Source organism: Haemaphysalis longicornis, unplaced genomic scaffold (assembly GCF_048455015.1).
Source record: "Haemaphysalis longicornis isolate Haplotype H1 unplaced genomic scaffold, Haemaphysalis longicornis Haplotype H1 scaffold_2, whole genome shotgun sequence".
In the NCBI taxonomy this organism is placed as follows: Eukaryota; Metazoa; Arthropoda; class Arachnida; order Ixodida; family Ixodidae; genus Haemaphysalis; species Haemaphysalis longicornis.
In genome coordinates, this window is record NW_027526295.1 from 89,740,563 (window position 1) to 89,765,771 (window position 25,209).

At 44.6% G+C, this 25,209-nt stretch overlaps 1 long non-coding RNA gene across 1 annotated transcript; it reads left to right on the top strand.

The window, feature by feature from the left end:
- The first annotated feature begins 229 nt into the window (after positions 1-229).
- Positions 230-24,652, top strand: LOC144167243 (uncharacterized). Its single transcript, XR_013321898.1, has 3 exons — positions 230-315; positions 19,858-19,959; positions 24,317-24,652. It is a non-coding gene; the product is annotated as an uncharacterized LOC144167243 (long non-coding RNA).
- Positions 24,653-25,209: the final 557 nt, after the last annotated feature.

Here is a 25,209-nt window from a genome sequence, read left to right on the forward strand (position 1 = left end):
AGAATTGACGGTTTTCCTTGTACCATTAGTGTTCTTTCAGCTGCTGATGCCACAACAATTCACAACTCCTTCGTACAAGAAATCCCATGCTACTGGAAAAGCATATTTTGTTCTATATTTCCACCTTATTTGATGTAGCTGGTAGTAGTGACATAGATAGTTAAAGGGGTTGTCTTTTTATTTCTGTTAGTTTATAAAAAGAGTTTATGACAGAAAATTTGTGTTCTAACAGTGCTAAGGCGACCGTCAACATGACATTTTCCCCGACTAATGGCACAACAAGATACAACGCGATGAATTCCACGATCAAGCAAGGTAAGCCCCAAATTAACATGCTATACTCTAGAGTTCGAACGTGTGTTGAGAATGATGACCAGGAAATCTGGGGGAAATAGAAGGGGTGTAAAAACAGAAAACACGTTTTTTCGTAATTGACGACAGGGCATACTTTCTAGCTAGCAGAAACACTGTTGGAAAGATTGGAATTCTACTTTTGGTAATAAGCATTGGGTGGTCTGTTCCCCTGCCGCGTGGTAAGAGCCTTCGTGTGTATTTTGTGTACTTACTACTTACTACACATGACACTAAGACATTTTTCTATGGCTAAAATAAGGCTTGAAAATATATATATATATATATATATATATATATATATATATATATATATATGTATGTATATTGTGCTGCGAACCATGCATTGGGTTTGTTTATTTGTGTTTTGCTTTTACCGCCAGTCTGCGCCGGTCTGTGTTATCTCAGTGCCAAGGAAAGCGCATGTTCCATTCTTTCTTTCTGTGCCGCATGTGCTATCTGTTCTGATAGGGAGAGCATTCCGATCTAACGTGAACAGCCCGGAATAATCTTCTTGGATCTACAATGTTATCGATGCGAATCGACGGTTCGAGAACAACGCGCGCCGAAAGATAAAAAGCCGGCAGAGCAGACGCCGGGGTACTCGATTCTGCTACGCTCGCCGACGCACGTCACTTTGTTGACCGCTGCCTCGCATTCTCTGTATTCTTTTGAGTTGTTAGGGGAGCACAAGTTCGCTCCAATAAACACTTGTTTCTTTTCTAAAACAACTGCGTCGTCCTTGGCTTCGTCACAATATATATATATATATATATATATATTGGTAGATAGATAGAGAGATAGATAGATAGATAGATCGCGAGTCAGAAAAGGAAATGAGGGACTCGTTGCAAATACGACAGAAATAAGGGTTGGTACTCACGAAAACCTCGGAAAGCAAAGGGGATAAGGTGGGAGGTAATTGAAACAGATAAAGAATCTGGAAAGACCGAAAGAAACTGGAGGAAAATTGGCCGCAGGGTGGGGTCTGTACCCACTACCTCCCGAATACCCGTCTGGTGCGATGACCACTGCGCTAAAGGCGGGGCTATGCTCCTCTTCACTTTCTGGGGTATTTATGTTTATGTACACCGCCATTACTGGCATAATGGGTGTCACATAAACGCTGTTGAATTGCTTGCTTTCGTGAAGTGCGGAAAAAAGCCTGTTATTGTGAACATGCTACTTTAGAACTCGCATCACACATATTGATCATGAAATTTTTATGCGAGTGGTAAGGTTTAATATACCACGAGTAATCACATCATAGGTATAAAATGAATGCAGTTGAATTGCTGCTTACGTGATGTCAATTTTTTTTCTTGTGATGCATGTGATATCGGATTATATGGCATGAGTCCTAATTATCATAAATATGTAATCTGACAGAAAATGCCATTGAATCGTTTCTTCGCGTGATGTGTGAATACACGCTTTTTTTGCTATAGTGCGTGATTGCAGGCACATCACTTTGAAAGCACAAAGAGGGGCCTGGTTTCGCAAATGCCGAAAGCACATCGGTGTAATACACTTCATGACAAACTGTCATGAAGAGTACTACACCGATGTATTTATATATATATATATATATATATATATATATATATATATATATATATATATATATATATATATATATATATATATATATATATATATATATATATATGTATGTATGTATATATATATATATATATATATATATATATATATATATATATATATATATATATATATATAATTATATATATATATGTATGTATGTATATATTGCCTAGCCATGACGGAATTGTCATGAAGAGTACTACAACGATGTGTTTTCAGTATTCGCGAAACCAGGCCCTTCTTTGTGCTTTCAAATTGATGTGCCTGCAATCACGCACTATAGCAAAAAAGCGTGTATTCACAAATAACGCGAAGAAACGATTCAATGTGGTTTTCTTGGATATATACGGTGACAGTACGCGTCAAGTCATAAAGCTCATGGTATTTCACATTAGATATTTATGATAATTAGGAACCATGGCATATCATCTGTAATCACGTGCACACCGAGAAAAGAAATTTTGAGATCACGTAAGCAGCAATTCAACAGTATTTATTTTTTACCTATCATGTGATTGCTCGTGGTATAATAAACCTTAATACTCGCATAAATATTTCATAATCAATGGGTGCGATGCGAATTCTAAAGTAACATGTCCACAATAACAGGCTTTTTTCCGCACATCACGAAAGCAAGTAATTCAACAGCGTTTATGTGACACCCATTATACGAGTATACTGAGGATGTAATACACCTCATACTAGGTCACATGACTAATTCATGATATATTTGAGTCATGTGTAATCATTAGGAATCATATTCACTATGTCAAGATTCTCGTACACATCTCGAATACAAGGAAATAAAGAGCGTTTATTTGACACCCATGATGCCAATACTCGTCGTGTAATAAACCTCATAGTAAGTCACGTGACCAATTCATCATTTATAGGAGTCATGCGTTATCAAAAGGAGACGAGTTCACTATGACAAGCCGTTTTTGCGCAGCACGTAATCAAGCAATTGAACAGGGTTTTTTATGCCCTTGATGCCAATACTCGTGATGTAATTACCCTCACGGTGAGTCACGTGACTAAATCATGACGCATGGAAATCATGTGACATCTTTGGAAATAATGTTTGCAAAGACAAACTTTTTGCACAAACAGCAAACAAGCAAATGAATGGCGATCATTTGATACCTATGATGCTTTTACGTGTGAAAAATAAACGTCATGGTAAGTCACGGAGTGATTAATCATCCGTAGGAGTCACGCGAAGTTATTAGAAATCCATTTAACTACTTTTCAACACACCATCAGCCTCTTTCTCGCATATGTAACTTTCTTTTTACAATCGGGCAGGCGATAACAAGCTCTAAGGCATCACTTAGACTTTTAACCCAATCTTTAACTCACGGGACTATCTGATGCCTATAAACAGAAAGCAATATTTAGTTTGTCCTACGTAATTCACTCATCGAGACATTTAATTTTATACCTCATAAGCCCTAGCGACATCATTTTACATTTAACACAATTTATGACTCGCGTAACTATCTCACGACCTAACCAGGAAGCAATTCCTAATGTGTTCTTTCCCCTCATTGCGACCTTGAGTTTGATACCTAAAAAGACCTAATGGCATAACTTTCGCTTTTACCCCAATTTGTGACTCACGCGACCACCTCAATAATATCCCCAGGAAGCAATTTTTAAATTGTCCCACGTGATTACCCTCATGCAGACCTTTAATTTCATACGTCACAAGCCCTCGTGGCATGAGATTGACTTCATTATCTATGACTCACGTGACTACCTCATAGCTACAACGAGGAAGGAATTTTAATTTGTCTCTCGCGATTCCCCTCATCGAGACCATTATTTTGATACCTCCCAAGGCATACTGGCATCATATTGACTTGTAACCTAATCTACGACTCACGCGACTATCTCACGACTATAACCAGGAAGCAATTCTTACATTGTCCCAAGTGATTCCCCTTATCGACACCTTTAATTTGATATCTCACAAGCCCCAGCGGCGTCACATTGACATTTAAACAAATATATGACTAACGTTACTATATCATTACTACAAGCAGGAAGCAATTTCCAATGTGTGCCACGTGATTCCCCTCATCAGGATTATTTATTTTAATACCCCACAAGCCCTAGCGCCCTCAAATTGACTTTTACGTAATCTATTATTCACATGACTATATCGGGAACATAACCAGGAAGCAATTTTTAATTTGTCCCACGTGACTCCCCTTATCGAGACATTTAATTTGATACCACACAAGTCCTAGTGGCTTCACAATGACTTTTAATGTCATCTATAACTCACGGACTATCTCATGACTATAACCAGGACACGATTTTCAATTTTTAATGCGTGATTCCCCTCATATAGACCTTTAATTTGATTCCCCACAAGCCCTAGTGGCGTCACTTTGACTTTTAACCCATTTTGTGAATCACCGGACTATTATCATGACTATAACAAGGAAGAAATTTTGAAATTGTCCCACGTGATCCCCTCACCGAGACCTTTAATTTGGTACCTCACAAGCCCTAGTGATGTCACATTGACTTTTAACCCAATGGGTAAACACATGACTATCTCATGACTTTAACCAGGAAGCAATTTTTAATTTGTACTACGTGACTCTGCTCATCGAGCCCTTTGATTTGATACCTTATAAGCCATTGTGACATATCTTACTTTTAACCCAATCTATGACTCAGGTGACTATTGCATGACTTTAACCATGAAGGAATTTTTAATTTTCTCACGGGATTCCTCTCATCGGGACCTTTGATTTGATATCTCACAAGCCCTAGTGCCATCACTTTGACTTTTAACCCAATCTAGGGCTCATGTGACTCTCTCATGACTACAACCAGGAAGCTATTTTTTTTCTCCCACGTGATTCCCCTTATCGAGACCATTAATTTGGTACCTCGCAAGCCCTTACATCAATTTGACTTTTATCCAAATCAATGACTAACAAATATTCAATTAAGTACCTATATTAGGTAATAATTTAAACTGAACGCGTGCCGCCCGGTCTTAATTTCTGACAAAAAAAGTGAGTTTCGTATTACTAACATCATCACGGTGACGAGGGGTTGCCCCTTTAAAACACGGAAACACGTGTTCTCCACACCTACACTCCAGGGCATGCCCCGACCATTTTTGCGATTTTCTTCCGCGGGTGGCTCTGTTGTTGATGAATATTAGTGGCTTTTCCTTTGAATCGGGCCGTCGGTGTTCAGCAACTCACTTGCCTGTTTTATTACGTTTACTTGCCCTACTCCCAGCTAACCTATAGATTTTCTTCCTCCCTCCCATCTCTCCCTCTTTTCTGTTTTAAACTCATCGCCCCCACCCCCTTTTTTCTCCGCTCGCTGTTTTAAATTCTCATCCGTATGATTACTCCGCCTGAGTACCCATCCCTTCCCTACTTTTCCTCCACCACCACTCCAGTCGCCTCTTCGTCACATCTATGGCCTTGAAGTTGAAGTTCCCCCTCGCCCCAAATCCCAAAGCCTCCGGCCGTGTCGTTCCCCCTCACCCCGCGGTAGTCGTATCTCTGTGCAGCTCCTAACAATATGGTCTGTAGTTTCCCGATCACTGCCGCAGCATGCACACGTTTCATCATACTGCCTGTAGCTACCCGTGTAAGCCCGTTTTCTCAGGCACCCTGCCCGTGCCTCGAAGAGCAACGCACTGCCTCTTGTATTGCCATAGAATTCCTCCTCCTTAATTTCCCGTTTCTCTGCCCTATAAGTCTCCAGGGTTTTTTTCGCTTCCATTCTCACTGCCCACTTCGTCGTCTTTGCAACCTTTACCTGCTTTTTAACTGTTGTGTAAACCGCGCTTTCCCCTACCAACTTTCCGTACAGCTTGTTCAGCTGTCTGGTCCTCCGTCTCGACCGCGTGTCCACGCTTCTCATTTACAGGTGCTTAAACACCCTCGCGGCCCATTTTTCGTCCTCCATGTCACGGAGTCGCTCCTCAAACTTTATCTTGCTCCGCGCCTCCCTCGCCTCGAAAGACGACCAGCCCGTATCCCCTTGTACCGCTTCATTTGTAAATTTGCTGTGGGCCCCTATGGCCAATCTGCCTACCACCCTCTGATTTACTTCCAGGCCCTCTTGGGTCTCTGGTTTCATGCACAGAACCGAATTAGCGAAACTTAATCCTGGTACCATGACCCCTTTCTAGACTCCCCTTACCACCTCTTATTTGCTGTATCCCCAGAGGGCTCTATGCTTCATTATAGCCGCGTTCCGTCTTCCTTTCGTCTTAAGGTGAGCTTCATGCGCCTGCGTGTAATCTTCGCTGTTGTTCAGCCATACTCCTAAATATTTATGCTCTTTCACCAATGGTATTTCTACTTGCTGCACTGATACTGTTTTGTGCTCCTCGCCGTCATTAATGACCATGATTCCCGATTTTTCTCTGGTAAAGGATAGGCCTAGGTGCGTCGCTTCTTCGCGCATATATCCATCAAGCCCTGCATACTTATCCGGTTGTCCGCCATCAACAATATGTTGTCTGCATACATTTGTCCTGGAACCCGCTGTTCCACCTCCTGCCCGTTTTTCATGTAGGATAAGTCGAACCCCATCGTGCTGACTTCTAGCATTCTTTCTAACGCCGCCATGTAGATCATGAACAGCAGTGCAGAGAGAGGACATCCTTGTTTCAAACCCTTGTAGGTGTATACGGGCCTATTGTATGTTACCCCCTCCCACACTATTTGCACTTGGTTCTCCCGGTATAGCTCCTTGAGTAAGCCAACAAATTCTGCCCCAAGTCCCTCGTCCTCCAGGATACTCCAAAGCCACTCCATGTCTACATTATCATACGCCGCTTTAATGTCCAGAAAGGCTAACCACAAAGGTCGGTTTTGCATCTTCGCCACCTCTATGCACTGGCTTACAACGAATAAGTAGTCGTCTAGTCTTCCGTCCTTTCGAAACGCATTTGCAAGCTCCCATAATATCCTATTTTCTTCCACCCACTGCTCTAGTTCAAACTTCACTGCCTGCATTGCTAACCTGTACAGCACTGACGTGACGGTTACTGGCCCATACGAGCTCGGGTTTGTCCTGACTCCTTTGCCCCTGTACACTAAGTTCATCCTGCTCATTTTCCAGCGGCCGGTATTGCCTTTTCTTCTATCCTTGTTGTGATGGCTTGCAGTAGCTTTGCCTTGATCTTTGGCCCTAACTGGTTATTCGTCTCCATCGGTATCCCATCTGTGCCTGCCGCGGTATTCTTGGGGACCTTTTCCTCTGCTCTTTTTCATTTCAGCTTGTCCCCATCTATCTCCAGACATTCCGGCCTACCTGCCGCAAAATCTGTGTGTCTCTACGGGGCCCTTCATCCACCTTACCGAACTTCTCCGTGATGATTTGGTGTAGGTATGCCACTGCTTCCTCTCCCTTGAGCATCTGCCCCTGCTCATTTTCTGTAGTACCGCCTTCTGTGGGACTCGTACGTTTCCCTAATGCCTTCACATCGTTCCAAAACCTTTTAGGCGCGTCTCTACCCCTTCCCCTTATTTGGGCTACCGATCGCTCGCTGTCCCTCTTTGATTTCGCCTGCAATAAGTGCTGTACTTTCTGTTTAATTCGCATATACTGCTCCCATTTTAGGTCCCCCTCCTCCTGATTTCTCCCCATCCTCTTGTCCTGCCTGTGATCTCTAGACGCCTGTTTACGCCTCTCTATCGCCGCCTTAATTTCTTTGTTACACCAGCTTTTGGGTGTTTTCTTTTCCTCTCCATCTATTGGCCCCCTCTGCCTTGACTATTTTTTGCTGCATAGTCTTGATGAGCCTGTCATATTCCCACTCTTCTCGAGGATTCCTTTCTATGTCAGCATCTATGCTTTTGGCTATATAATCGCAATTTGTTTGCTGTTTAGCTGTGTGCGCTGCCACGGTAGACCCGTTTTTTCGCCCTCCAGTTTCCCAAAACTAAGGTTTATGCGCTTGTGGTCACTGCCCATACTGTGGCCCCCTTCCTCATCTATGGTAATTCCTTCCAACTATTCATAAAGTCCCTCTGAAATAAGGCAGTAGTCAATACTCGACTCTCTCCTACCACACTCCCACGGTATTAGACCCTCGCATTTTTGTTCCCTATTTACTATGATCAGCTTCTAGTGCTCACACATATCTAGCATTATATTTCCCTTAAAATCTGTCTACCCGTGTAGATCTTCAAAGTGGGCGTTCATGTTCCCTACCAATAGTACCTCCCCGGAACATTTCAAATCTTCGATGTTCTTTTTTAGACACGCCACCAGTTTTTCCTTTTGTTCCTTGCTATCCTTACCCGTCCACAGGTAAGACACCCCTGAAGCCATCTCCCTACCCTCCACTATCTCTTTCATCCACCCATGTTCTTTAGAGTCCTCTTTCACTCTCTTCCAATTAGCTCCCGCCCTACAAGCCTACCTACTCCTCCGCCTTTTCTCAATCCAGCCGTCCTTTTACAAATTTCCCATACATAGTCTTCGATTACCGGAGGCTTCTCCAATTCCCGTAGGTGCATCTTGGTCACAGCGTATACCTGGATATCTTCCTCTTCTAGCTTCTTAGTAATCTCCATCCACTTCTCTCTTTTCCTGCCACCCTGCATGTTTATGTACGCGATCTTCAGTTTCCCCCTCTCTTCTTTAGACGCCGTTATCGTCCCTTTCGTTTGCCTGCACCGATTTGCACCGACCCGCTATCTCGAGCAGCGCACCGACCCACGGCTCCAGCAGCGCCACCTGTCTGTCCCACGTTCGTGCCCGTATTGGGTTCCGAGAGTTAGGCATTGTGGCAGTTTCCCCTAACATTTCGAGTAAGCGAGCAATTTAAATGTAATATAATTCATACCCATGACACCATCCTCGAATTCACTATAGTAATTAGGGGAGAGTGCTGGATAGTCACGTGACTGTTTTATTGCGCAGTTCTTAGGTCGTCCGGTTAAACTGGTCACGTAACCTAGTTCATCTAACTTAGATGAAAATACACTGCGCCCGGATGGTATTGGTTGCCAACTAAATTACAAAGCCCTGTCATGTGTTGTGCATTGCGTGGGTCCTGGATTATATTAGTTGGCGCCTGGATTATATTGGTTCGCGCCTGGATTATATTTATTGGCGCTGTGATCATAGTCACTGGCGTTTGGATTATATTGAGCGGGAAATCCCGTAGTTGTAACAATTACTCCATTCGATAGCCCCATTGAAAGGAAAGATACTAAAGAATAGCACAAACGCATGGCGCGTCTGTTTGAATGAACAAATCACGGAGTGCCGTTCCGTGTGGTCGCTTACTACAGATTTCGCAGTACTTCGAGACACGAAGAAAAAGCCAAAGCGTTTATCGCATCCGCTGAACAGTTCCTTTAGAATGAGGTAAATCAAACATTAACACTCAAAGTAGTGACCACATCGGGACTTCCTTCCTTTATCAAACTAGATTCACGTGCTCAAATTACAACAGCATAAGCAAATTGGCGGTATTTTGGAAGCCCCAAATACGACAATCGGTTGCAGCTACACAATTGTAACAAGTACCAAGAAATACCACTGCATATTTGGCGGCTTTACGAACCCTTTTAACCACAACTGTGAAAGCTTGAGCTTGTATGGGTGGCGTTACAAAAAATACAAAGAAAAGAACTCCTGCATCACGATGCACCCGGCACCACGTTCGCGCACGTTCGAGGCCGAGCCAATGCTTGCCTTCTATGACATCAATGCGTGGACGCAGTGACGCTTAGCAAAACCTAGCAAAACCTGCATGAGCTATGTTTACCGTAACTCGGCTGTATCTCCAGCCCGGCACCAGTATTCAAGCTGCGCCGATGTTTACTTCTCTAAACATGACGCTAAGGCGAAAGAAGTACCAAACACCGAAAACTATTTTATGTCAGGTGCCATGGTTTAAAACGAAACGCCAACGTCGCGCTACGGCTGCGCATTCGGTGATATTCTCTTGTATCCGCGGGGTCAATTAGTGCATGAGTTGCCCAATACCTCGGGTTGGGGGCCAAGCCCACAAATTACTGCATCCCGGCGTTTCGGCGCACGAATTTGTAGAGACGGCGTTCCCAAACTGCGTGTAGTTGGCACCAACTACAGGAAGCTGGCGGGCTTCTTTCGTGCATTGTTCGTTACACTAGATGACCTCGAATGAAATACCCTGCGTTGATTGTTGGATGGATGCAGTGCACGGCACCATAACAGAAAAAAATTCACCCGACGTATTATGCTAATCCGAAACGTACTTCGACAGCATTTGCAGGATTGTCCTGTCAAGATGTTTGGTTTTTCTTTTAGTTCTAGGGGTGGTACGCAGTGGTTCTCTGATGCTCTGTATTCCTGTCACGCCACTATCCTTACAAGAGCTTCTCTCTTTTGCATGTGAGGTACTATGTGGCTGCGACGCCCAGTTCGGGGCTCTTGGTGTAGAAATGATGCTAGAATATGCATTCAAATCTTTTATAAAACCGATGATGGTGGGGCGATCGCGAAATGAATTTCAGAAGATCTCGTCTCCAGTCTTGCCACTGCTGGCAATCCCGCAGATCCGTACCCAATGGGTTTTACGAAATGTAGGTGAAACCAGTGGCACTTCGTCGAAGCTTTAACGGCGAAGCTGTTTCTCAAAGCGTAATTTTTTCTGTAGGCAGTAAGAAATACCAAGGAATTGCTGAGCGCGCGCACGTGAGCGAAATTTTTTGCCATGCCGCTCGGCAGTTACAAAGGAAGAAAATGACTAGCGCTTGTGTGTGCTTGCACCACAACAAACCCCTTGAGCCCCCTGCGCAAGTATGTCAAATGAAGCAGCCCACCTAGGAAGATTGGCAGCGATTTCAGCGACCGTTCGTCAGTTGAAACAACTGAGAAAATGCCCAGTGCACGTGTGTGCGTGCACAGCGTCCCCTGCCTACATTTACCAAGCCAAGCATACCCACTAAGAGAAATGGGACAAGATTGGCAAAAAAACGCCATCGTTTGCCGTAATCATGGCAACACATGCTAGGAACGAGAAAGACCCATTATAGCGTACTGCCCTCCACGGTGATGTCCAATAATAATCACTTAAAAATGAAACCAGCTGACACTTATAGCTAACATGATGGAGTTAAGGCGGCTGCGGCCGCGAAGAAGCAAATCGTCTGCACTCCTAAACCTTGGTGATAGTTGTGAATGTTGTGTACAGCTTCGCCACATTCAAGTCTTAAGGGTTAGTATGAGCTTGTCCTGTTCCTATTTCTAAGTGCGCGTGCTGTGCCGAGATAACCGCAAGGCGGGTCGTTGAAGCAGTGATCTGAATTTTCGTCTGGTAAGTCTGCAAGTATATCCAAAAGATAACTCGTCGTCTTGCTCACAAATTGTTGCCCGGTCAAAACAGGGTTTTTTTGAATAATTCAGGTAGGACTTGTAGGAAAGCAATTGGCACAATAATATCGTACCTATTAGGCCCCCCGCCTTTCATAGGCAGAAAACCCCGTCGTACCAGCGTCTACTCTCGCCCAGTACACCACCGTTGGGATTGGACCCCACAACACCGTTTAAAGAATTACTATTCGTTGTATTTTCTGCTGCCCTCACAAACGGCTCGCACTGCGAGATTTATCTCTGTATGCTCCTTATCATTGCCCTCACATCGGACCAAGATACCTGTCGCACACCTTTCGCACACCTGTGGAATGCCTGCCGCACACCAGTAGTAATTTAGGACCGCACCGCTGAGTCAACATTAGGTTCAGGCTTTGAAGATTCGCCAAACATCTTTGGGGAACATAAAAGTAGAAGCTTGCAGGGGTGAAGCTGTACGGTGAAAAAATGAAAACCACCCAGTAACGTAGCGACGAACTGAAGAGCAATGCCGTCACGCGACAACTGCCCGGGGCCGAGCTGCAACCTTGGCGCAAATGAATACGACGACAGCCATACGCTGAAACCCCTAGATAACGCGACGAAACCTGCCGTTACCACGACGGCTACAATCGCAGCCAGTAGCGACTGGCTATGAATACGTAGCAGCCGTGATACTTGACCCCGACGGAGCGTAATCTCGGAGGCAACCACGTCGGATATTCAGCTATTTGTCAACGGCCACGGAATAGTGGCGCCGACAGACACAGGAGCCGAGTAGTGAGTCAGGAAAGGATTGTTCACGTAGAAGTGGAAGAATGTTACTGCCAGTTGGAACGGCTCGCACATCCGCACAGCAGGAAGCCATCTCGTCACGCAGGGTGAAGCGTGCGCGTTGTGCTGCCCCATTAACACCACGTTTCCTGCTGCATTTGTCGTACTACCAACTGTCCCCACGATGGTATTGTTGGAATGGAGTGTTGAAGCGACCACGGTGCTATTATTCTGTTACAGGCCAAGACGAATATTTCCTTTTCCCTGATTACGCCATGATTCTCAATCCTAACTCCAAGGAATGGACTTCTCTACGAATACCTGATGACCCCGAATCACACACCCACTGTGTGCAAGCCGTAGGAGCGCCCATGAAGAAGTACCAACTAGCTCGCATCGACACATAAACTTAGGATCGCCTTTACCATGTTTTGGTAAGACATCTCATTGACAAAATATTCGCATTTAAAAATGGCATCTATTGCGTTCAGGTAAGAGGCAACCAATCAAGTGACGTGATCCCTATCGCCTACCTTCAAGACGTGTCTGATGACGACTGCAGGCCTACTTACTATGTCTACGGGAACTGGGTGTTAGCAAAAAATACTATAACGATGTGGGCTTTACTACGCCGCAGATCCGGCACTTTACGTCCTGCTCCAAGCGACGATTTACGCCCGATGCTCCAAATTACATGAAAGAGTAGCCCGACCGACACGTCAGTCACCGTCGCGTGTACGCACATCTGCGTGAAGCTATTCGGACACAAGTTAAAGACATCCATGGCGACAACAGCACACTATTGAAAAAAGGTCCCCGGCATGCCCTATCCGCACAACAGCTCCCCCACCTTGAAATGTTCTCGTACGGTTGTAGTCCTCAGGCGACCCAGATAACTGTCTGCTTCTCCAGTCCCTTCCACCCACTTCTTAAGCTGTAGCCTTTCTATCCCAATCCACGTATTAGAGTTTCGCGGTGTTCAGTTTAGCACTCGAGCCCCGTTCACTAGGGTCAGGCGGCAGTTTTTTATCTATTTAGCGGATAAAACGTTTGTTCCAGCGCCGGTTTTTATATTTTCCCCGAGAATATTCAGCACAGGCCAACGTTTCTTAACTGCACTTCATGCAAAGAGAAATATATGGCTGTTCCTGATCAAATAGGCCTGATAATATGTTTTGCTGAATTACCGTAATCAGGCGTGCGTACGAAAGAATTTGTGCATACGAACTTTCTATAGAGTATTGCCTACTCAGGCGTAACAAATGCAAATAATATTTCCAAAAAGAACAGACTGAAATCTTTTTTTTCAAAATGGGAACGCTTGAAACAGTTTCTGTTCTGTTATTGGTAATTTTTAAAAAATGTGCCGCCACGCATGTTCCACGTACATTTTGTACACTTCGTATAACCGGTAGCTATTCAGACCATGATTTGTAGTTTCTGGCAGTCGTACACTAGTAAAACGGGTGTCAGTTTTTTAACGTAGTACGCTACCCTATTATGTGTGTTGCGGACGTATATCCCAGTTTTTTTACTGCGGTGTGTGACCAAAGAAAAAATTCTGTTCCAATAATGCCGTATACAAGGAACGTTTCAGGAGGGAATGTTGACACAAAATCAGCTACCCCTCTAATGAAACGACAACAATGGGGAATGAAAGCTTTCAAAAGTAAACCGATCCCCAATCTAACCAACTTAGGAGAGAGCGGGGCCCAGATATTTAATATGATTAGTACGGTGGTAACACGATTCCGACATTATATCTGTATGGTGAAGTGATGGGATGTAGGTCTGCGGGGAGTTACCCATTCGGGCGGACATCAGCTTCAAAATGGGTGGGACCGAAATTCCATTACTACCAGGGGAAGGTTTTTACAGTTGTTTTTTTTTCAGTGTACTTCCTATTATCCTCTTCGTCAGGGAAATTTGGCTTTCGTGCCATGCGTTTCAGCTGGACTACAGACGACATCATTGAGGAGCTAAATATTCTTTCCACATACATCAGTGTCCGCCGAAGTCCATGTATCGAGCTATCCCTGAAGATTACGGGTGAAAATTAGGAGGAATTCAAAGAAAACTTCTTATTACAAAGAATATATGAAGCCGGTGCAACAAATAAATTCCTTTTTATGCTCAGCTTTTTCAAATGTGGTGCTGTGTAAAGGGCTCGCAGCAGCAGGTTTTCTGGTTCCGTCATCTCGGCGTGCAGAAAGCGCCAGAGCTTTCGTAGCGCTACTCGGCACCTCACCCGGAATCGAGGATTAGGCACCGGTCGTAATTACTTTGCTTTTCGTCCGCCGCTCAGGAAGGAAGAAAGTGCATGCTTAAAAAAAACACAAAACACTTGTTTAACCACCAGAGCAGAGTCTGGATCAAAGTTTCACACCTTTCCGTCATTCTTCTCCGCATCGGTGAATATGTGAATGCCTGGAGTTATCCGTCACCGCTGCTACTTCTACGTTGAGCCCAAGTGCAGAACTTGTGTGAACGGTATAGGAAAATTGGTTTGAGTTCAGCTGGTTGTCTTTATCACACTCTTACGTAGTCTAGTGTTCGAACTCCGTAGGGATCGTACGCTCACCCCGACTGGCCGTTGAGGGCGGGTCGCTTGCTCGTGCAGCACGGCATCGCCTTTCATGAGATCAGCCTTCGCCATTTGTCACTTGTGGCGTTGTTGCAATGTGAAAAAGGTGCGCAGTGCACCAGCGTGAAAAACATTGGTTATTCAGAATCTGCACTTGGTAGCATTGCTGCTTGCACATGCTGGCTTGCTGTGTTTACCTTTCCGGGCGAAGAAGTTGAGTTGCCATATTTTAGGTTAGGCAGTGTTGCGGGAGCTAGAAAAAGATGGATATTCAGGGTCAGACGACACAGGCATCATGGGTTGTGCATATCCGGTTTGGGGACACCTCCGTCAGTAAAGTAATCAGCACTTCATCTGGTAATCCTTGATGGCGATACCACATAAACATAAATTTCATAATGCGGACGGTGATGCTCATCTTCCGTTCCCACGTGCCGACCACGTGTGAAGCATGCACCACGTTCACATTTCTCTGTTCCCAGGCTTACCTATGTGTAAATCATGCGGCGGGTTCAAATACCACGTGCAGCCGTTGTGAGAAAGACTTTTGGAACTTCCGGACGGTTGACGTTGAGGCCAGTGATGCCAGGCTGCCTCCATGCTTCAACAAAGTTGGTCCCCGCGTGAGGAAAGCTCTGCCTGAATGGTCCATGAATAAGCATGTATCTTCGGAAGGCGTTTATGAAGGTTGACATTTATAAAACTGTACGTAACGCAGAAGGAGCATCTTTATTACTACTGAGGATAAAGCCAAGGTCAGTTCTCATGCCAGCCTAGTCCATGAATAAGCTCGAGGCGAAAACACAGGGAGAAAATGCGGTGTTTTTCATGTGTATTCGGAGCCTAAGGAACAGCCTTGAGATGATGAAGTGTACTTCCATGGAGGAATCTAAACAATTTGCTGCCTCAAGATATGAATAGCTTTTTGCCGTTGCAAGCGCGTGCTATTGCAAGTGGTCGTAACTTTGCGTTGCTAGGCAAAACAAACTTGTGAACTCGTCGTGTCATCTTAGCAATGCTCGTTCAACGGCCTTGAAGCGCCCTCAGATATCATTATGACGCTTCCAAAGATTGCCTAAATTCGTTGACAATTTCGAAACGTACACCAAGCCATTTTGGCCTGCGCTGGTGTTTGCGGACGTAGCCATTTTTTCAGGATCGCAAGCTTTTCCTAAGGATATAGTCGAGGTCCCGGATGACCCGATATCTGTTCAGTTGGTCATTAAATCTTCTTAGGTCAGTAGAAACCTGCTCCCTGCAACGTAATACCTCTTGCTGCCACACAACCCAACGCCTGTGTTGGGTGAGCCCTCAGTTAGGGGCATAGGCTGCTGATCGGCCGGTGAAACTGACACGCACTTGGTAGCCCTGGCGTAAAGGTTGGTATCTTAGTGGCTGGCTTCACGGCGACCTTCACCAGACAAGAAAGATCGAGGTAGGTGCGTCATACCATGCAGACGGGTTTGTTTCGCGACGTAACCGTGCGTTTGCCGCGCATCGCCTAGATGAGTGAGTGAGCGGGAACACTCTCCGGCAACATACTCCGTTGGACTCCAAAACCACCACCCGTGGCTGAAAGGCGGCTGCTTCCATATCGGTCTGTACAAATTCGGGTTTCCGATCAAGCTTTACTCTTTCCAATTTTATGGCTGCATCTTTTTGGTCATGAGAAAACCATGAGAAAAGCAGAAACCGGGTTGATTGTGGGAGAACTATTTCGAAGCGATCCCGAGGAAGTATATAAGCGACCACATAAGACACCTTGGGAATGGTCTCCTGTCGGCGGTCGCATTCCTCTTTGCCCTCGCTTACCTTAACGTGGCCCATGACCTCTTACATTGCGATGACTCGCCTATTGAAGGTAGTGGATGGTATCTCCAAGCAGATGTGTAGCCGCCATGCAATCGGTTTCAGTAGCCCGTCAAAAACGTCAAAATGTGCCTTTTACACGCCTTCACGCAGGGGTGATCCCAGGACAGTGCCGGTAGTGGCTAATCTTGTAATTCGTGTGAGACGTCAGGTTCAGCGTAGCGGCTCACAGCGTTCTTGTGCTAAGTTCACGTGGCTCATCTTCTGGGGAGGCAATCGTTTTTGCGCACTGACAGTTGAGGTTGTCTGTATCTTCTCTAAGAAGGCTTGCTGCCACTTTGGAAAAGTCTTCTTATAAAGAAACGCTTCAGGCGTAGGATGATCAGCTGATCTGCTCGTCCTCCTGAGATGAGCTGAGCTGAGCTGAACTGAGCTGGTAACAAGATGACCGTGCATTGCCATAGCCCTTTCTTCGCCGTGGCCACTCAATCCCTGGCTATCCTTGCATGATGCGCTTGTCGTAGGAGAGCCATAGCCCTTCCTTCCCCGTGGCCGCTCAATACCTGGCTATCCTTCCATAATGTGCTTGTATTAATCGAGCTTTTGACGTAAAGCTTCTCCTAAAGACATTCTTGCACTTGTGCACTTCATGCTAGCGGTCGAATAGGTAGACGTTTCTTTTATTCTTGCATTGCGGATTTTGATAGATTTGATGCATCAGCTATCCATAAACGTAACGTGTGAACATTTGAAGGAATAAAAGGCAAGCTTTATTAGCTATGAAGGAATGTAAGCCAGTACAACTGAAAAAGAAAATTTTCTTCATCTCAGTTTCGAAAAATTTGTGGTGTCACAAGAGCTAACAGCGGTAGGGCGTGTGGTCTCTATGTATTGGGAGTCGGCTCCCAGACACGGCCCGCTCCTGCTTAGTTTCACTCAACACCTCGCCTGGGCTCGAAGGCAGTAAAGCGGCCCTAAATCCTTCGTCGGTCGTACGCGGCTCGGGGATAGAAAGGAACCGCACACACACAACCGCGGCACAAAAACTTACAATAAATAATTGCTTAAAATTCGGCATACACGGACAAAGTGAGGACGGACACAAGCAGTACCGCGTGCGTACATTCTCGCTTCATTTGTCTAGCTTCTTTTTTCCGCAAATATTTGGTGTAAATATGGACAACCAACGTGCCAAGAATGCTACCCTTAGCAAAACACTTCTTTTTTCCACGAAGAGACATAGCGTGGATGTTTTTTCGCAGTGTTCTTGAGTCTGGCTGCACACCGGTGAATGCATGCTCAGAACACCTAAAATTTTCAAGATTTCCAGATATATTAGATTAGGAATGTGTTCTATAGAAACATGTCACCATAAGGCTTTTCTCTTTGGCCAGGTTACCGAAACGAGGGACGCACAGACGGACAGGTGTTAATTTTTTGCTGTCGAGTAATCTAAAAAAACTATCCCCCTTACAAAGTGGTACAGCACATTTCTGTGTTTACTGCGGGTGATTCAGCAAATAAAAAAAACCGAAAGCGTACTCTCAAGAATCGACGACGCCCTCAATCACCTTTCCCAGGCAAAGTACTGCCCTTCCATGAAGCTAAAAACCCTGTACTAGACAATCGAAGGTGAAAGGATCGGGAAGAGACAGTGTTTATAACGTCGAACATACTCCGCGAGTTCAATGTGATGCCCTTTGGAATGTATATGGCAACAGCCGCGTTCCAACGTGTAATTAACACGATGCAAGCCGATCTATAAGTGGCACACCTGTGTCATCTACCTCTACCACATAGACGTACTCACCCAAATGTTTGCTGAACACTTTTAAAGGAGTCTGTACTCGTGGCTATCCGTACTTCGGATTTAACACTAACCTTAGTACTGCCACTTTGTTTTTAATCGGCTTAAGGAAAAGGAATTTTGCTCAAATCCCCTCAAAGTACACATAACCTCACATCCACCAATGGTACCCTTAAACAGAATAACAGATTTCCCTACCCTTACCTGCTAAACAATAGCTCAATTGACGGAGTTAATACACAGAAATACCATGGTGTTCACATAAAAAATAAACTCTCGTTGCAAAGGCATAATTATTACTTAAGTAGTAACGCAAACCGCATGCTCAGCTTCCTTGACCGTAACTTTTCTCTAGCCCCTATTGTTTTAAACAGCTGTAATAAAAAACTGTAGTCAAATAAAATCTAGGATATGCTTCCTCTATTTATGACCCACCCTCATTAGTAATCTTTAATCTCGTTAAATTAATTTGAAGCCGCGCTTCCCTACATTTTTGTGCAATTACTCTAGAACATTCGTTCTATTTTCAATAAAAACGCATTTACACCTTCCCGACTTTTCATTACCAAAGAAATATCCCACTTGGGTCTGCTCTATAAATTTTATACTATCCTTGACATCAAGCGCAACCTTTTTTACAGTTCTCTCATATACTTTTTCCCACATTTATCACAACTTTAGGCTTCATTTGCCATCCTGCTGCACAAACACCCTTTGAATTCTCTGCTACGGAAAACTGCGTGGAAATTCAACCACAATCACCCTGTGTCGGAATTCAGCACTACCATCCCTGATCCTTTATTTTTCAAGAAGCCCAATTCACATGTTTTTTTTAAATTGCGTTACCCACTTTTCTCTGCAGCACCGTAGATGCACTGAGAGTATTGTAATAAATGAATAAATAGATGTCATATTTTTTATTGTTATTCTGATATCCGCTTTATTTGTCTTGTTGTACTCTAAAATAAAACTCATCTGCTCGAGTATACGCCTCCTGAGCAGTGAATATATTCTTTTGTTTATTCAGGCTAATTATAACTAGCCTCCTCTTGGCGAAAAAATTTATTTTCGGTTTTTTGTGTGTATTTTGCCAGGGCTACGCCGTTCCTGGCTGTTTTATCTTGGGTTTTCGGTGAAGCGCACGTTTCCTTACTCTTTTAGTTGGCGTACCGCATAGGTTTTTTTCGATATTCAAAGCATGGTGATTAGATGTCACGATCACGTCGTTCTTGTTTATTTGCCACTATTCTCCATCAAGTGAGCAGTTTCAATCAACGAGAGGTCAACACATAAATTGGCGAAAATAAAACGCTCCGGTAATTTATTTGCCGACACTATTCTGTGCACGTGATTTCACTGACGGCTTCTAGACGCTTGAGTTTTCTAGTTTACAGAGGGACACGGGCTCGGTACAAAAAATTTCATTGTTTTAACAAACTGTGTAATCTGTGGGAACGTGACAACGTGGTAAATAAAGAAATACTTTCCGCAAAGCACGCTACAAAGGTTTAATAGGAAGCGTGAAATACGTTGAAAAAAATTCAAGATTGCATTGTATAGCGTTGTTTTTCCTCCTATCCGGCAGAATCACCAGGGTACCATCTTGCTGCACCTCACTGGACATTCCTATTCGTGACCCAGTACTGCTTTGTTGTAGAAGTTCATTTAATGCCCAATGATTCCCGAGGTAAGTGAACCATCTTTAAAGAGAGCTATCACAGATCAAGCCTGTTAGTTTTAGGTGAAGTAATTCCCTTTGCTTGTAATTTCACAATATTTTTTTCATTTCACTTCATTTATTTCACCCTAAAGGCCCGAGGGCATAACATAAGGGAGGGCAAGTGACGAGGTACAGAGCAATGTTGAAACATAACACACACAAAAAACGAAAAGAAAACATCCAAAAACTAGAATCGAATACATGTAGACAGTAAAGACAACCAAAAACAGGAATGTTGTCTGAAAAATAGAATTACAATTTTAAGGAGCGTACCAATCAAGAATTCTTGACAGAAATACATGAGGTAGTCAAATTATCGATAACAAGCAGGTTGCTCAGACAAGTGGTCGGTGAGCTTGGAGCGGAACATGTCTGATTTCTGCCAACATATTTCCTTGACATGCGCAAATGACAAAGCCAAATACATAAACTCGAAGTTTATGAATACAAGCTCAAATAAAAAAACAAGGATGTTTGCTCATAGCTGCAGTTTGAACACAGGGTTCTGACACTGTTTTCATGTTGAAGGATTGTGATCGACCCACCGCGGTGGCTCAGTGGCTAAGGCGTTGCGCTGTTGAGCACGAGATCGCGGGTTTGATTCCCGGCCGCGGCGGCCGCTTTTCTGATAAAGGCGAAAAGCAAAAATGCCCGTGTGAACGAGATTTCGGCGCACGTTAAAGATCCCCAGGTGGTGAAATTTAATCCGGAGCCCTCCACTACGGCGCGCCTCATCGCCTGCGTTGCGTCGGTGCGTTAAACCCAACAATCAATCAATCAATCAATCAAGGATTGTGATCGCTGATCTGTACAGGCAGCCTATATTATACAGGGCGTCTATCATAACTAAAAATTTAGTACGTGTTAAAAGAATTATTAAAAGTAGTTCTGCTGTATGCTTGGAATTTCAAAGCTTCTTTTGGAAACCTGCAGCTCTGGAGCACTGTGGGCATTTATTTTAGCAGCGCTACTGCTGTTGAGTAGCAACGCCAAGACAAAAATTGCCTTGTTTTTTACACAAATGGTGGATTTGTTTTCTGTATAAATAAAAAAATGAACTCATTTATTCTGTGGCAACATTATTTTGCGGGCAAGAAATTGAGCCCTAAATTGACAAGAAAACATCGCGAATACGTCACTATCCGTATCACTGGCGCTTCCCGTAGCTGTGGCAGTGTCATTCATATGCATGTTTATTGGGCCTAGGCAAGCTTCCGAAGAAAAATTCTTCCTGTGTCTATTTTAAGTGGTCCTTGAAAAATTGGGGCACTGAATAGTCCCTTGTAGTTCCCGTACACGTCCATAAAGATTAGGTTGTATATGGCCCATTTTACGGCCCTGACGACGAACGAACAAAGTTGAAGGGGTTGTACGATCTGCAATGATTTCTACCTTATTAAAAAATCGGCGACGTGGTGAAAATAACGGCACCTCTCACACCCGTTACAAAAAAGTTAAAATATTGCGTTTTGCTGTATTCAGGATGAACTTTGCCTAATAAATACCCATTACGTTCCTCATTATTGGTAAACTAGTGGATCCCTACAGAAGGCAAGCGTGACAGGGGGCTGCAGAAAGTTCGATGGGCAGATGAGATCAAGAAGGTTGGGGAGATAAATTGGTCGCAGTTAGCGCACGAACAAAATTATTAGAGATTAAAGGGAGAGGCCTTTGCTCTACAGTGGGCGTAGGTATCCTGGTTATGTTGATGATGGCGACTACGATGACTTAATCCCATTAGTTACGTATAGCCAGAAAACTGGACGTTGCAACTGAAGCTCAAGAAACCATCCAATGCCGGTAATACATTCGCCACATGTGCAATCATCGGGCAATCCTCTGGCGGAGAGTGCACGAGCTTACTCGCACTTACTGAGATAGAAAAAAAAGACAGAGATTTACAAAAAATCCGCTGGCAATTTAGCGTTATTTCACAATATCAGCAACAATTTATTGAGGGTTTCTGTGCGACAATGGGTAGCGATCTTACTCACGAGCGGGGGCTCTCGGGTCTATGGAAATTGCCTCGCAAGTTGAGCGGCAGAAGCGAGGGCAGCAAGGCAGCAAGCTACTGTGCCAGACCCTCAGGCTGAAGGAACCGCGAGGTGATGCGGAGAAACGGCTATTTACCACGTTATCCCTACGGCTTCTACGCTATCTCCACCACCATTGCCTATCGACAATCCTGATTCAGAATTAGACTCCCCGTTTACTATGGCGGAAATCCCACAAGGTTGGGTCGACAACAGTCTGCCCCCAGACAGGACGTTACATCGAAGCACCTCTGTATTCTCTCTCCCAAAGCGCTGCCCCAACTAGTCACTCAATTTTATTCTTTATGAGAATAAGGTGTCGTTACGAATCATTTAAAGCTTACACTCATTTTTCGTATACCATAGCCTAACAAGCCGGCCGATAACCTCAAAAATCTGCGCCCCATTTCATTTACACCTGTATTGTGCAATCGAATCGAAAGGTTCATCGATATCCGCATCATCCACTACGTTGAATACGTAAGACCCTACTTTCATCCTGCCCAGACTGGTTTTCTACCCAACTTAGCGACGCAGGACTGCCTGTGGCCATGACAGCGGGTTATGAACCCGCCTCATTACAACAGAGTAAATCCGGACCTAGTCATGACCAGCTATCTTTGAAAGGGATTTGACAATGTTAGCCAGCTGGTGATACGTGAAGAAGTAGCCCAACCTTACCATAGCAGCCGAGCCCAAACCTGGATTTGTAATTCCTTGCAAAGCCGACCCATACTACATCAGGGGTCTCACCCGGGATGGGATCCTCTTACTTACTACGTGGATACAGGAGTCCTTCAAGGCTATATCTTGCGACCCTTACGAAAGGGAACACAGTTCTTTGTAATTTGCTATTGAGGAATAAGCACTTGTCCCAATAAAACTTGGATTCACTCGAGCTTTATTCTAGCGGACAGACATGAAGTTGTCTGTTTCCCTCCCTCGTCGTAGGCATTTTATTTTACTGTTTGCATAACACACGAACCCAATCCGGTTGACCACTCAGGACTCCATTGAGCGCTCCATTCCTCGAGAGCCATTATGACAACCAAGAACATACGTGCTGCAAACAATATTTCAATACTTCTTGCAATGCAAACCTCCCGCCAGCACCACGAACCTGTCAGTGAGTGGAGTCATGAAACCTATAGCTGCGTGTTTACGCCCCCCCCCCCTTCCTTCAACTACCAACGGGTGCCTGCATAAACCGGCAACCGGGGGTATGTAGGCGTGCTTAGAAGAGATAGGCACTGCCGAAACTGCGTTCTAGAGGCCATTCAAGATGACCAGAAAAAATTGGGTCACGTAGAAGTCACTGTAAATCCGGTCTAAATTATCAGCTACACGACGAGCTGGAACTTTCCGCTGCAACGCTCCCACCAGCACCTTTCTCTTGTTTTCGCATTCATTCGCGCATCTGTTCCGGCAGACCCTGCTTCGATTCCCACGGTTCTTCCACCGAGCGAGCGACACGCACCTTACCCAGAGGAGTTAAAACTTGGAAGGACCCGGGCATTATTCTACTGGACACACATGTGGCTGTAAGTTTCCCTCCCACATCGTAGGCCTCTCACTGTCTGTGTAACACACCAACGCAAACCCAAACCGCTCGACCATTGAGGACAGTAACAGGTCTCATTAAGCCACAGATTTCCACGTTGTAATTTTCGGCCAGCACAACTCGCACGTCATTCGTAGCGGCATAAAACCTAACTGCGCATGCACCCCGCCATGCTTCCACCACCAACCACTGCAGGCATAAACGGGCAAGCAGTGATGGGCGTGTGCTTAGGCCTGAAATACACGGGCAAAAATGTCGCGTGGGATGCCTTTCATGCTGCAGAAGAATTACGGTCTCACTTCGGCGTTCAAAGCGGGCAAGTTGCGTTGGTAACGCCTCATAAGGCGCTCCCGCCGTTATCAACGGATTGCGCATCGGTGAAAAAGGCATGGGTGGGGGCGAGCGGAATAACAGTTGAGAAAGCGGGGTCGATGGTGGTTCAGGCGGAGCACCGCAGCAGGCGCCAAATAAAGCCGCTTCACCAACATAAAAACTAGGGTGGGGAGCAGGGACCGTTAGATGTATACCACTTCGCAGTAAAAGCAACTAAACCTGCATCCGGGCACAAAGAATAAGCGAGAGTTCAGGTGGGATAGAATGAGTTGCCATGATTTGCATCGTCGCTTTAGGGCACTCAATATGAATAACCATCAACATATAGGAATTGTGTTTAATACATGATTAATTGCAAACAAACTTTCATAAGACTAACCCAATTTTTTGCATATAGATGTGGAAGCAAGAAGAGAGGCGGGATTGGCTCCACAGTGTGAACTATGGCGTGTGGAATTCATGAGCGACGCACACTGTCCAGCAAAGAATGCATCGACGCCTCCATTGAGCGCTCCATTCCTCGAGAGCCATTATGACAACCAAGAACATACGTGCTGCAAACAATATTTCAATACTTCTTGCAATACAACCAAAGTATACAAAACATTTGATTTTGACTTGTGCGGATGAAACAACAACTGCTTACCGCAGAAGCTTTGGAATGAGCACCTTAACACAAAGAGCCGTTTACAAAAGAAACTGTTGCTCAGGTGATGTTAAAAAGGCACCAATGTTTTTTTGCAATATGAATGTTGTTTCCTCCAATCAGATAAACATTTAATGCGTTACGTTTAAATTCGGCGCTCGACCCATCTGAATGAAGTTGTATTAAATTGTGGAGATCCTAAAATATGTTTCGTTATTTTCTGCTATCTATATTTGCATTCATTTTTTGTAGCCTTATTACCCATACTAAAAACAGAGATCGGCTCGGAATTACTACCCGCCGCGGTGGCTCAATGGCTAAGGCGTTGCGCTGCTGAGCACGAGGTGGCGGGTTCGATTCCCGACCACGGCGGCCGCTTTTCTGATGGAGGCGAAAAGCAAAAACGCCTGTGTGTACGAGATTTCGGCGCACGTTAAAGATCCCCAGGGGGTCAAAATTAATCCGGAGCCCTCTACTACGGCGCGCATCGTTGCCTGCGTTGCGTCGGCGCGTTAAACCCTACAATCAATCAATCAATCAATCAATCAATCAATCATCGGAATTACTGGCTATCTAACGCAAACCAAGTATATTAACCTACAAAGATCTGCAGTACGTTTACAGTGTTTCCAGGCTTCAAAAGA